The sequence below is a fragment of the Diabrotica virgifera genome, chromosome 7 (assembly GCF_917563875.1).
Source record: "Diabrotica virgifera virgifera chromosome 7, PGI_DIABVI_V3a".
NCBI lineage: Eukaryota > Metazoa > Arthropoda > Insecta > Coleoptera > Chrysomelidae > Diabrotica > Diabrotica virgifera.
This window is the reverse complement of record NC_065449.1, coordinates 92,196,678-92,210,401: the sequence shown is the minus strand read 5'-3', so window position 1 is coordinate 92,210,401 and position 13,724 is coordinate 92,196,678.

The window sequence follows — 13,724 nt, the reverse complement described above, 5'->3', positions numbered from 1 at the left end:
GATCGATTCCTCGTATTGAGAGTCATTATCTTCGCAAACAAACCAATAGGGAATACATCGAAGGTGCAAAAAATTTAACTGACATATTTAATGACTATAATACAAAATTGCCAGGAAAACAATCTACCGCACGCAAATTTAGTGGTGTTCTCAAAAATTTTTAACACAGAGTTTAACATTAGTTTCTTTATGCCCAGAAAATATCGCTGTGAGAAGCTAAGGAAATATTGGAAAACAAGTATGTATTACATTTGGAAGAAAAAGATTTATCGAGAAAAGAAAAGGACCAAGAAAAGGCGAAGGCTAAGCCCAATTACATTGTATCAGTCTATGACTTGCAAGCAGTTCTTCCTGCGCCGCAAGGAACTGTATCTGTTTTTTATTATAAATCGAAATTGAATTGCTACAACTTCACGGTGTCTGATTTGAAAACTGGTTCAACGGAATGCTACTTTTGGCATGAAGGGCATCGAAATAGGGGGAGTGATGAAATAGGTTCATTAGTACCTAATTTAAAAAAAAAAAAACTGGGTACTTCTAATAATGAAGCTGGGCTTTTCAGATAATTGTTTTGGCCAACAAAAAAGTTGATTTTTAGTTGCTATGTATATTTATCCTCTGGGTAAATACCCTAAAATACGTTCAATAACTCATGAATATTTGATAAGTGGACATGATTAGAATGAAGGAGATTCTGTTCATTCAACTATTGAGAAGGCTGTAAAGAAAAGTTTAAAATCTGGTCCTATCTACGTGCCAAGTCAGTATGCACAAATCATTCGTTTGGCAAAAAAGAAGAAAGAACCCTACCATGTAAATGAATTCGGTTATTTGGATTTTTATTCGCTTAAAAAATTGTGTTACGATATAGTCATGATAGGCACAAAATCTTTGAAGATTACTGAAGTTAAAGGTTTTTAAGTTAAATCAAGAAAATCCTACCACCCTCTATTATAAAACCTCCTATAAAGATGAAGAGTTCAAGCAAGTAGATCTCTGCCGAAGAAAAAACAATACCATTCCAAGTACCTTACAACAGGCCTACAAAAGTGTACTTAGCAATAAAGAAAATAAGAAAAAAGATCTCTTGGATTTAGTAAAGCATAATCACATTCCCAGTTGTTATTCAGAATTCTATAACTCTTTGTAATAATACATACAAAATTTTTTGTGTTTTTCTTTGTGTTTGTTTTATTATACTCTAACAACGTGATTTTTAAGATGATAATATCTTGTTCTAAAAAAGTGTCACAATATCGGCATGTTTCTATTTTTTCACTAAGAACTGCAAAAATTTAATTTTCTGAGAAAAATAATGCACCAATAACACTGAGCTTATATATTCCCATTTACAATAAAATAACATATCAGCTTGCATTTAGTCATGGAACTGACAAATAGATGTTCAACTGAACTAAAATCTTTAATATCGATTTTCTCAAAACAACGTTTTTTGAGTTGTGACTCTTTTTTAGCGGAGGTGCGACATAATAAGAAACGAAAAGTACCGCCTCGCGCAACTGATCATCCAGGGTAAGATTGAAGGAAAACGGGGTCCTGGTAGGCGCCAGATTTGATGGATTAGAAATATCAGAGACTGGATCGGCCTTAATTCAACATATTTGTTTAGAAGCGCATGGGGCAGAGACAGATTTTCCAGTGTAGTCGCTTCTTCTTCTTCTTAAAGTTCCATCTCCTAGCGGAGGTTGGATATCATAATGGCTATGGTCACTTTGTTTGCTGCTGCTCTGAACAGTTGTAATGAACTACAGTTAAACCATTCTCTAAGGTTCCTCAGCTAACTTCCACTAAAGGGGACAACAATACAAGAAGAAGCTCGAAAAAACCCTACACATACACATATTATTTGGGAAGAAGGGATAAACAGGGATCTAGAATGTTAAAAATTGGATTATTTTTAAAATGCATTCCAAAATGCAGTAACGCACTGGAAAATCCATTTCAAACCTTACGACTAATATTTTGGGTGTGCATAATTGGTTTAATAACAAACAGCCGTTTATAAGTTTTATTCAATCCAGCAGAAGTAGCACGTTTGTTAACAAATTTCGACCTTATGTTTTTGTTAAACAAAACTCTAAATATATAAAGACAATACCAGAAGTGTTCCGCATGTCATTTTATTCTTGTTTTCATGCAAGGTAAGGAACTGCTGGTTTATTTTTTATTTTAATCAAAAACTCACGTGAATTCGCTGTATTAAAGAAGTATTACGAAACATAACGGATTCAAGCAAATTTTTTATTACGTTATTTCTTGAAATACTGCAAATAAAAGTAAAAGTTATTTTTGCTTAGAATTCAAAATCATACACATATTTGAATAGTAGATTTTCTAGTGAATTATTGGATAAAGAAATTGGTCAAATTTTTCCAATTCGTAATATTTTTATAAGGTAGCATTATCGTATGTTTAAGAGCTGTTATTGTCTATATTTATGTCTATTTATAAATTTATATTTGTACAAATATTTGCATGTTGATTTAATCTCCCATTTTTTAATCAATCTGCATTTGCTTTATTAACACCTGTTTGTTTTTATGTTTAAGGTATTATGAGAATGATTTTAGAAGTGGAAATCTAAACGTCAAATAGACTACTGTTTGTTGTTACCGAATCAAGTATAAATGAAATGTCCGCTTTCTTTCCTTATCTAGAGATAATATTTTCCACTAAATTTCAATACAGTGTCATTATATCCACTAATTCTTTTCCAAGTCTCGCTTTCTCGTCCTCTCGCATTTCCAATTTTTTCCTTTATCGTTTTGCTAGTCCTCTAGGTTTACGCATTAGGATTTGTTGAGGTATTATTTCCCCCTCTATTCTTTTGACGTAGCTATATAATTTTAGTTGTGTGTTTGTAATATCATCAGTTATTTTATATCTGCAATATTTCACGTATCTTTTTTTATCACTCTTTCTGGCTAGATCTTCTTGTGAATTTTTTCCAAAAATCCATTTTAATAGCCTTAAGCCTCTTTTCTTATTTCTTTTTTAGTGGTTATGTCTGGACAATACGTAACTATACTCTTAAAATTGTTCTGAAGCTAGTTTATTGTGATGTGCTAATATGATTTACTACTGTTACCGGTAATATGCCAAAATTTTAAGTCAAAATAAGTTTATTTTAAACTACATAATTTTAAATTAAAATTGTCGCCTATTCCCATAAAAAATTGTGGCCTATTCCAAAAAAAAAACTTTACAACCATCTCCTTCTACAACTTAAATCTGCAGCATCTTTCCCCAAATTCCGTAAACTGACAAAAGCCTACCTATCTGAAAGACCATATTATTCAGTAGAAGATTTTCTTAATCAATAACTAAGAAATTACAGTACCCTTTGCACAAGTAGTATTTTTATTATTATTTTTTATCTATATTTGGGTGTCATATGCAGCAGCTTAACTTTTAAAACTTTTTTTATTAATTACTAGGTAGACTATGCATTTGCAATTTATTTTAAATTTTGCAATTGATTATTTGTGTTTAACTTCATTATTGTTATTATTATTTTAAATATATTGACGATTTATGTAATTTTAGTAAATTGGATTGTTATTGTTTTGTTTTCTTGACTTTTGTAAGCTTTGTCGATAAAATTGTACAATTTCTCATGACAATAAAGCATATTTCTATTCTATTCTAAACTACACTTTTAGCAGTTGCATTATTGTGTATATTTATATAGTCTGTATTATTGTTCTCATTTGAAATATTTTTCTGTTGACCAATATTATTTTTTATATATTTCTTTATACATGTATGTACTTAATTCAATTTTACATTGAGTTGTGCTGCTTCTTTTCCTAGTTTTATTACGGCTTTTGGTTTGGTCTTTTATGCGATATTGAATGACTGGCCTATAATAGTTTTTTAAACTGTCACAAAGGATAATGGTAGGGGAGCAAAGTATGCTAAATGTGCAGTCACTCGAGCGCTTTGGGGACCTATTGGGTTGTGAAAAGTAGGTCCTAAAACCAAAAAAAGTTAAGTAAAGTTTTCCATTTTAGTGGGCGCTTGCCATTTTTTATTTTAATTTTCCATTTCCAACAAGGGTTTTTTCCGATTATAAAGTCATCTATCCATAATTCGAAAAAATAATTCGAATAAATGTTACTTATTTTTACGTAAGGAATCCAAATTTGCAATAAAAAATGAGGGTTACCATTTAAGATTTTAAAGTAACCCCCCCAACCCCCACCTCGGTGGGAGGTCGTGTTTCAGTGCCATTCGATAGATTTTTTAAAAATATTGAATAAGTGTCTTTTACAGTTTTTCGATCTGATGTTCATTTCGCGAAATATCGTGGGATTCGTATTTAAAATATTAAATTTACCACCCACCCCTCTCCGTGGGAATTCGTGTTTGGTATCATTCGATAGATTTTTAAAAAATATTGAGCATATATTTTTTAGTTTTTCGATCTGTCATTCATTTCGCGAAATATTCGCTTTTTTCTTGTGAAATTTTGGGACTCACCCATTTCCTTACGCCTGGCTCAAATCGTCAGATTTTTTAAATATACACTCTTTTGCATATACTTAACTTACCTTATCCTAATCTGACAATTTTGAGTTTTTTTAAGGGTAGATTTTTTTTTTCGGACCTCCCTTAACGAACTCCCCTGTGTTAAGAGTTAATATATGGTAGAGGTACATCTACAGGGTACCAGGTTTCTCCCCATAGGATAATCTGACGCGCTCGAGTAACTGCAAAAATCCCCGCTTGGGCTCCCCTACAATAATTATTGATGGTGACTATATATTTTAAAATAAGAAGATTCTTCAAGTCCATGTAAAAATAGTTGCGTATAATAGTGAAGTAAGTGTGTCTTTTTCCTTTTTTTTTATTTTTTTTTTTTTAGTTCTTTTTTAATTGTCGTATTTTAACTTCATTGGGTTATTGTCAGTATATTTTTTTCAAATGATAATTTCTTATACAGTGTGGAAGGCACTTATGGAATAAAATTATTTCTGCCCTTGGTTCAAAAAATCATAAAAATGCTGAGACCGGTCGATTTTTAAATAAAAATGTGCACTTTCTAAACATAAAGTTAAATTTACAGGGTGATTCATGCAAGTCAGCAGAGTCCATAATCTGCTTTATTTTTAATGGAGCACCCTGTATATTTTTATATTTTTAAAAGCTGCTTGATCACCTGATTTCAACGAACTATATCATGTAGGGTGTATTATGAATAATACAGGGTGAAATTTTGAAATTTAAAAGTATGGAAACCACTTTTGGAATAAAATTGCTTGTGTCCTTATTTAAGAAAATTATAAAAAATTTAAAAAATAAATTTAAACATACAGGGTGATTCACGCAAGTACAGCATAGTCCATGATCTTTAGTTTTAATGGATCACCCTGTATATTTTTATTTTCTTAGAAGTTACTTTACTACCTCATCTCAAGAAAGTGTATCATGCAAGATCCATTATGAATAATACAAGGTGAAAATTTGAAATTATTTATAAATTTTGTCAAGACCTTAAATACAAAACCCAATAGATTTATACTTTTAGTTAAGAAAGTGTATGTCTTTATTTAGCTAATTTAAAAATAATACCATCATTCGAAGTATGATAAATTATTAATTTCAAAATTTTATGTAGGTTTTTAATATCTTGACGAAAATTATACATAATTTTAAAATTTCACCTTGTATTATTCATAATAGGTCCTACATGATATGCTTTTTTGATGTGACGTTGTTTAGCAGATTCTAAAAATATAAAAATATACAGGATGTTTCATTAAAATTTAAAACCATGGACTATGCTAGACTTGCGTGAGTCACCCTGTAAGCGATAAGTTGACACATCTTAGCGTTTTTTATAATTTTCTAAAATAAGGACATAAACAATTTTATTCCATAAGTGGATTCCCCACACTATAATTTCAAAATTTCACCCTGTATTATTCATAATATACCATACATGATGTAGTTCGATGAAATCAGGTTGTTAAGCAGCTTTTAAAAATATAAAAATATATAGGGTGTTCCATTAAAAATAAAGCTTTTGGACTATGCTAGACTTGCGTGAATCACCCTGTACAATCAAATTTAGATTTAAAAAGCGTATATTTATATTTAACAAGCTGAAAATGCGAGCGTTATCATAACGAAAACTTTGTTTGTTTACGTATTTTAATTCCTAATATGGAAAATTAGCTAATTAAATTGCTATTATGAAAAGTTGTTTAGAATTAAAAATTATGTTTTATTGTGCAATTATATCATTCTAATTTAAATGTTATGATCTACAAAGGCACTTTACTCTTTCCAAACAATATTATTTCATATAGTCGGTTCGCTAAACTCAGACACAACTGGCTAGTGATTTTAGTCAATAATTTTGCCAATTTGGCAAAAAAAATTACTAAATAGTTAATAAGTACTAAATAATTAGTAATCTTGCCAATTTTGGCAAAATTGGCAAAAAACAAAAAAAATGACGTACTAAAATCAGTAGCCAGTTGTGTCGAGTTTAGCGAACCGACTATAATAACAATTTTCATTTCATAACGAATCGAACCATCCATTTATCATTAAAGAGGAGGCCATATACTCGTATAAACCTTTTTATATCTGCTAAATTATTGCTTTTAAAATATACTCAAATTGTATTTTTGAACATCTTATTTATTTTATATAATAATAATTAAATTCACTATCAAATGTCATTGATATTTTATTTAATATATAATTTAAAATTTAGTTTGACATTCACGAAGTGTCAAACTCAAATGTAAATAACCTATGATTTGCTTAACAAATCGAGATTAAAAAACTAGCCTACCTACTAGCAACGATTTCAGCTGAGGTGTAGTGTGTCAGCAGAAAATAAATTGATTGTGGCTTTAGACTTTGAGAATTGTTTAGACTTTGAGGTCGATTATCTCGAAGACAGTTAGATGTATCGAAATGCTGTTTTCAGATTTGGATTCAGAAGAAAAAACTACATATGAATCCATCGATAAATCTGATCTGAGTATTACAGGAGCGGCAGCGCAATAACACACAGACTTTTGTAAACGAAAAGTTTTCGTTGAAAATGGACAAGTCCTAGTGTTTTTTAAAATTCTTTAAAACAAGGACAGAAATAATTTTATTCCATAAGTGCCTTCCACCCTATACAGTGATGAGCACGCTAGTAACCGGCCGAATAGCTCAAAAGATAGAAAATATAATACATTGCGAAAGAAAAATAGATGAAACTAGTGGAGGTGGAAATTATCGTTATAAGCGTATTAATTAACATTACATTATATACTTTTCCACCTTTATACGTCACAGTGACAGTTGTCATACTCATCTGATACTTCTAAAAGTGGGAAACTATGTAATGTAATGTTATTTTAGACGTTTATAACGATAATTTCCACCTCCACTAGTTTCATCATCTCTTTTTGTTTTGCAATGTATTATGTTTTTTATCTTTTGAGCTATTTTTGCCGGTTATTAGCGCGCTCATCACTGTATACTGTATATTTCATTTCTACAGTGCGACAATGCCAAATAGAATACATTATTTCGTAAAAATCCCGAAACTTATCGATTTTCATTTTTAAATTATGATTTTTTTGCATATACATAAATATATCATACTAGTGACCTCATTAATCTAGGTGTGATGAGGTAATCAATGATTTTTTTTAAATGAGAATAGGGGTCGTGCGCTAGCTTATTTGAAAGTTTATTCCAATCTATATTCAGTAATAAAACATAAACATAATAATTCACTTTTGACGTGAAGTAAGAACTCCCTGGTGTAGTTGCTATAAAATTTAATTAAGAATTAAAATTTTAAATATCCAAAAGGTTTACTCGTACATTGATTGTTCAGAACGAACGTCTTCGGTGGTCCAGAGTAATAAGGATTTTCTCGGGACACTCAAAGATCCAGACAGATGACTACTTTTTTAGTTATTGTAGACCTATAGGAAGAAAACCTACCTGTTTCCTGCCTAGAGTTTGCGTCCGTTTTTTAATTACATATTAACAATTAAGTGCAAAAATCGCGATATTTTCGATTTTTTGCACTCCATTCAAAAGCTAAATAGTTGACATATAATTACAAAATTCAGTTTTCTAGAAAATTGAAAAACCTTCAAAATTCCGGTTTTTGAAAGTTAAAAAGTTAATTTTTTGCTACACAAACTGCAAAATAAGTGAAAATCGTTATTTATTAATAACTTTTACTGAAACTACCTTAGAACTTTAGTGTTCCACCAAGAGTTGGGTATTGGCGTACTTAACAAACCTTCAAAATTTGAGATCGATCCATTAATTAGTTTAAGAGTTATTCTATTTGTTTATCCCAGAGACCTTTATTTTGCAATAATATAAGACAGAAAATAATGAAGATAGGGTAATTTTGAGTATGCCAAATGAAGGTAGAATAGTGATAGTATCAAAATGTATTAAAAAAAGATAAAAAAAATAATTAATATAATCAAAAATCCTAATGCCAAATTTTTGAAATTTTGTATTTTATAAACAGTTAGAATAACTTTAAAAATGTTGTCCATAGAAACAATCTTTTTATATATTCAAAAAGATAGTATTTTAACACGAATTTTCAAATAAAAAAATTTAGCCTGGGTTCATTTGGGACCAAGTTAGCCATATGTTCTTTCTTAATTCACAGATAATTTGTTTATAATAATTACGGAATCTTATTAATGCCATTTTAAAGAATGAGATTTGCATTTTTTCTTAAAAAAATTGCACAAACATTGTACCTTCACAGCATCCTCTACGATTTTTCAAAAATGTAGTTCAAGCGATTACTAGGGGCAACCTACAAATCCACCTAGTTAAAATACCGAAAAAGCAATTTCAAACGAATATAATTTTCTGTATCTCTGGATCAACTCAATGGATTTTGGTCTTTCTTTTTTAATTTGTATGTAATTTCTACGTACATTACAAATATGCAATTTGTTTATAAATTTATTAATTAATAAACAGTCTAATTTGTTTAAACAATTCTTGAAAAAATATTTTTTTACAGAAATCTATTTTTTAATCATAGTATCATTAATGATCATAGAAAAAGTTAAAGTACACTTTAATAAATAAATGATTTTTTGCTAGATAATTATTTATTGAAGATAATTTATTTATTAATGTATACCTTAAATTTTTCTATGATTAATAACAATAGTATGATTAAAATCATGGATTTTTGGGAAAAAATTATTTTCACAAAAATTGTTTAAACAAATTAGACTGTTAATTAATTATTATTAATGTCTAGACAAATTGCATATTTGTAATGTACAGAAAAATTACATACAAATTAAAAAAAGGAACGATCAAAATATATTCAGTAGATCCCGAGATATAGAAAATGATAGTAGTTTTAAGTTGCCTGTTTTAGTTTTTGAACTCGTGCATTTGTCGGCTTCCAGCTCCTCCTTCACTTACCACGACTAGTCACCAATTGAACTACATTTTTAAAAATTCGTGTAAAATACCAGCTTTACTAATATGTAAAATGATTTTTTTACGGAAAATTTTTTTAAAGTTATTCTAAATGTTTATAAACTACTAAATTTCACAAATTTGGCATTAGGATTTTTGACTACATTAGCTAATTTTTTTTATCTTTTTTTAGTACATTTTGATAGCATCAGTTTTCTACTTTCATTTGGCTTACGCAGAATTTCCCTATCTGCATTAATTTCTGTCTTATGTTATTTCAAAATAAAGGTCTCTGGGAAAAACAATTAGAATAATTCTTAAACTAATTAATGGATCAGTCTCAAATTTTGAGAATTTGTTAAGTACCCCAATACCCAAGATTGGGTGAGACATTAAAGTTCTAAGGTAGTTTTAGTAAAAGTTATTAACAAATAACGATTTTCATTTATTTTGCAGTTTGCGTAGCAACAAATTAACTTTTTAACTTTAAAAAATCGGGATTTTGAAGGTTTTTTAATGTTCTAAAAAATTAAATTTTGTAATTTTATGTCAACTATTTAGCTTTTGAATGGGGCGAAAAAAATCGAAAAATCGCGATGTTTGCACTAAATTGTTAATAATTAAAAAACGGAAGCGAACTCTATAGGCAGGAAACAGGTAGGTTTTCTTCCTGTAGGTATACAATAACTAAAAAAGTAGTCAGCTACCTGGATCTTTGAGTGTCCCGAACATGGTCTATTTCTAGCTTATTACCCTGGACTAATTATAAATAAGTGAAAACAATGCGACTTATAGGCTATTGATTATATTCAAAATAAGATAACTAAAAGGAACTGCAACATTAAAGGGGTTTTATTATTTCATATGGTCAATGGACATGTATATATGAAAAAACTGCGGGGTGCTACCATTTAAAGGGGTGCGTTTTTGAGAAATGGGTGAATTAGTCCCTGGGCACAGGTTCCATTAGGGTGAGTTCTATGCACTTTTGGTACAAAAATATCTACATACAAGTTGTTTCTGGTTAAATTTCCTATCTAAATATCACTTTTTTAAGTCAATGATACTTTTTTTTACAAAAATATATCCAATAGAAAAAGCACAAAGAAACCCAAAAGAAAGAAATTTTGTTTTTTGTCCCATAACTATTGTCCACGAGGATATAGGTATAGATATTGCTTCACAGAAAAAAACCTACATATTTTTTCTTTAAAATTTTGTTTATAAGAAGTAATTAGGTTGTACAGTTTTCTAAATATGATTTTTCAAAGTTCGCCACTCACAGCAATTTTGGGCAACTTTCCTTGTTATTTCGCAAATATTGTTCTGTAACTTTTTTCTACGTAACTTTAGGTATATGCAATGGTACACGTAATAGGAATAAAAATCAGTTACCTTTAAAATGGTCTACTGTATAACGTTGTAAGACTTTTTTTAAAGAGATTATGGTTTTTCAAGGTTTTATATTTTCGATTTATTATAATATAATATAAAAATAAAATAATATTATTATATAATATATTATATATTATATAATATAATATATTATATATTATATAATACGTAATATAAAAAAATATAATTTTTTCATTTTTTACGATTATTTTTGATATTTCTCATTATAACTTTTTTTCTTCTACATTTAGTTATATATTATATTATATAATAAAAAAAGCTTATTTTGTTTACTATAAAATGGTGTCTTACAAAAAAATCTAGGATTATTTGTGAATAAGATATTATTTTTTAAAACGTAATAAGTACTTGCAACGATTTTTGATTTGCGGATTATTTTTTAAATTTCTCATTATAACTTTTTTTTTCTTGTACATGAATATACTATATACAGGGTGGTGAATCGGAAAACGGGCCATAGGAAACTCAATGTAAAATTTTAAACTGTTGAATTCCTGCTTCCCTAATTTTGTTACATCAAATGTCATGAGAAGTTATTTGTAGAGGACTGAAATCTGCATTAAAAACCAAAGTTACAATTGTTCTACGATTTCAACACATTCCAAAATTTTGAAAAATATAATGTATTTACCGCAGTAGGTATGTGTGGGCATGTTAGGCCACACGTTACTATTTAACTGACAGTGAGAACACTATTGACTGAAGAAAATATCTTTATTATTAATACTTTCTCCTTAACTGAGGGTATCTGATCAACTTTATTGTGTTTTAAACAATAAATGATAAAATAAATAAAGAAATTGACAGTTCAAATTGTTAATATAATAAATTCATTGTCACCGAATGCAATTTTATACACATTATTGCACTGTGTGTGGCGTAACTTTGGCGTATTTCTCTGAAAATTGTATTATATTTTTACAAAATTTTGAATAATTATTAGTCGTAGAAAAATATTAACAGTTGTTTTCAATACAGATTTCAATTCTCTACAAATAGTTTCTTATGACTTTTGATGTAAAATAATTAGGGAAGCATTAATTCAAAAGTTTAGAATTTTACATTGAGTTTCCTATGGCCCGTGTTCCAATTCACCACCCGGTATATTGCTCAATAAAGAGGGCTTACTTTCTGTTCTTTAAAATGGTGTATCATCTATTTTTAAATAATGGAAACCGAGTGATTCTTTGATATTTTTTTACCTGTATTATTTTAAATTATTTTTTTAAATAAATTACATAAACATTAGTCTTAGAAAACATCACTTAGGTTAAAATTATTTAAACGTTGACATTTAAAAAAATTTCAAAATTAAAGTCCATCCCTTCGTTAGCATTAGCTTCAATATCTTCCTCTCACACCTCAGTTATCTTAGAGTTCCCACAATTAGTACCCGCATGCACATGCACCCTTTGCAGAATATTGAACAACTAATTCCTATCTTCCTACAAACTGCAGTTTTTTGTACATCCTTTGGTACATTTACATGCTATTTTTTCAAGCAAAACTTGTGGTGCAGGAGCTTTGACAGTAAATATTGGAATTAATCCATATATTGAAGTTTGCCCGGCCGAGTCAAGTGGATCCAAAGTATTACCTATAAAAAATAAGATTCAATCATAACACACAATCACATAAAAAAGTAATGATGAGAAATTTAAAAAATAATCCTAAAATCAAAAATCCTTGCAAGTTGTTATTACATTTTGAAAAACCATATCTTATTCAAAAATAATCCTAGAATTTTTTGTAATACACCAGTTTAAATTAAACAGAATAAGCTTTCTTTTTTATTATACAGTGCTAGTCAAAAGTCCGTACCCCCCTCGTATCTTTTGAACGGTTATACCTATAATAGTGAAATTTGGAAAGAGGAAATAAACGGACTTAAGCTTCTCAACTAGTTATGACAGGTGACGTAATAGTGACAGATGACGTTACAGAGCCACTGTGACCGATAATTTTAAATGGGAACTTATGGCAAGTGATACCTCGTTTGAAAGGTATTTAAAATACCTATTCAGTCATACTAATTTTTTGAGTTTAAGTTGATTTTGATTTTGGTGAATAAATTAAATAAGTATAATATTGTAGTTTCGAATTTAATTAATAAAAATTCAAATGTCCGCCTATGGATTTTTGGTCAAAAAAGTTGACGTTTTTTAATTCTCTAGTAGTTTTTACGTCAACGTCAACCTGTTTGACAAGTAATCATAGGCGGAATTTTGAATTTTTATTAATTAAATGCGAAACTACAATTTTATATTTATTTTATTTATTCATCAAAATTAGCTTAAACTCAAATAAAGTTAGTATGAATGAATAGGTATTTTCAATACCTTTCAAACGAGGTATCACTTGCCATAAGGTCCCATTTAAAATTATCGGTCACAGTGGCTCTGTAACGTCATCTGTCACTATTACGTCACCTGTCATAACTAGTTAAGAAGCTTACGTCCGTTTATTTCCTCCCTCCAAATTTCACTATTATAGGTATAACCGTTCAAAAGATACGAGGGGGGTACGGACTTTTGACTAGCACTGTATAATATATACCTAAATGTAGAAAAAAAAGTTATAATGGGAAATTTAAAAAATAATCGTAAAAAATATAAAAACTCGTTAAAAGTATCAAATCTTGAAAAAGATTACAGAAGTCGTACAACATTATACAGTAGAACATTTTAAAGGTAATTGATTTCTATTCCTCTTACATGTACCACTGCAAATGCCTAAAGCTACGTAGAAAAAATTACAGAACAATATTTGCGAAATAACAAGGAAAATTGCCCAAAATTGCTGTGAGTGGCGAACTTTGAAAAATCATATTTCGAAAACTATAAATCCTA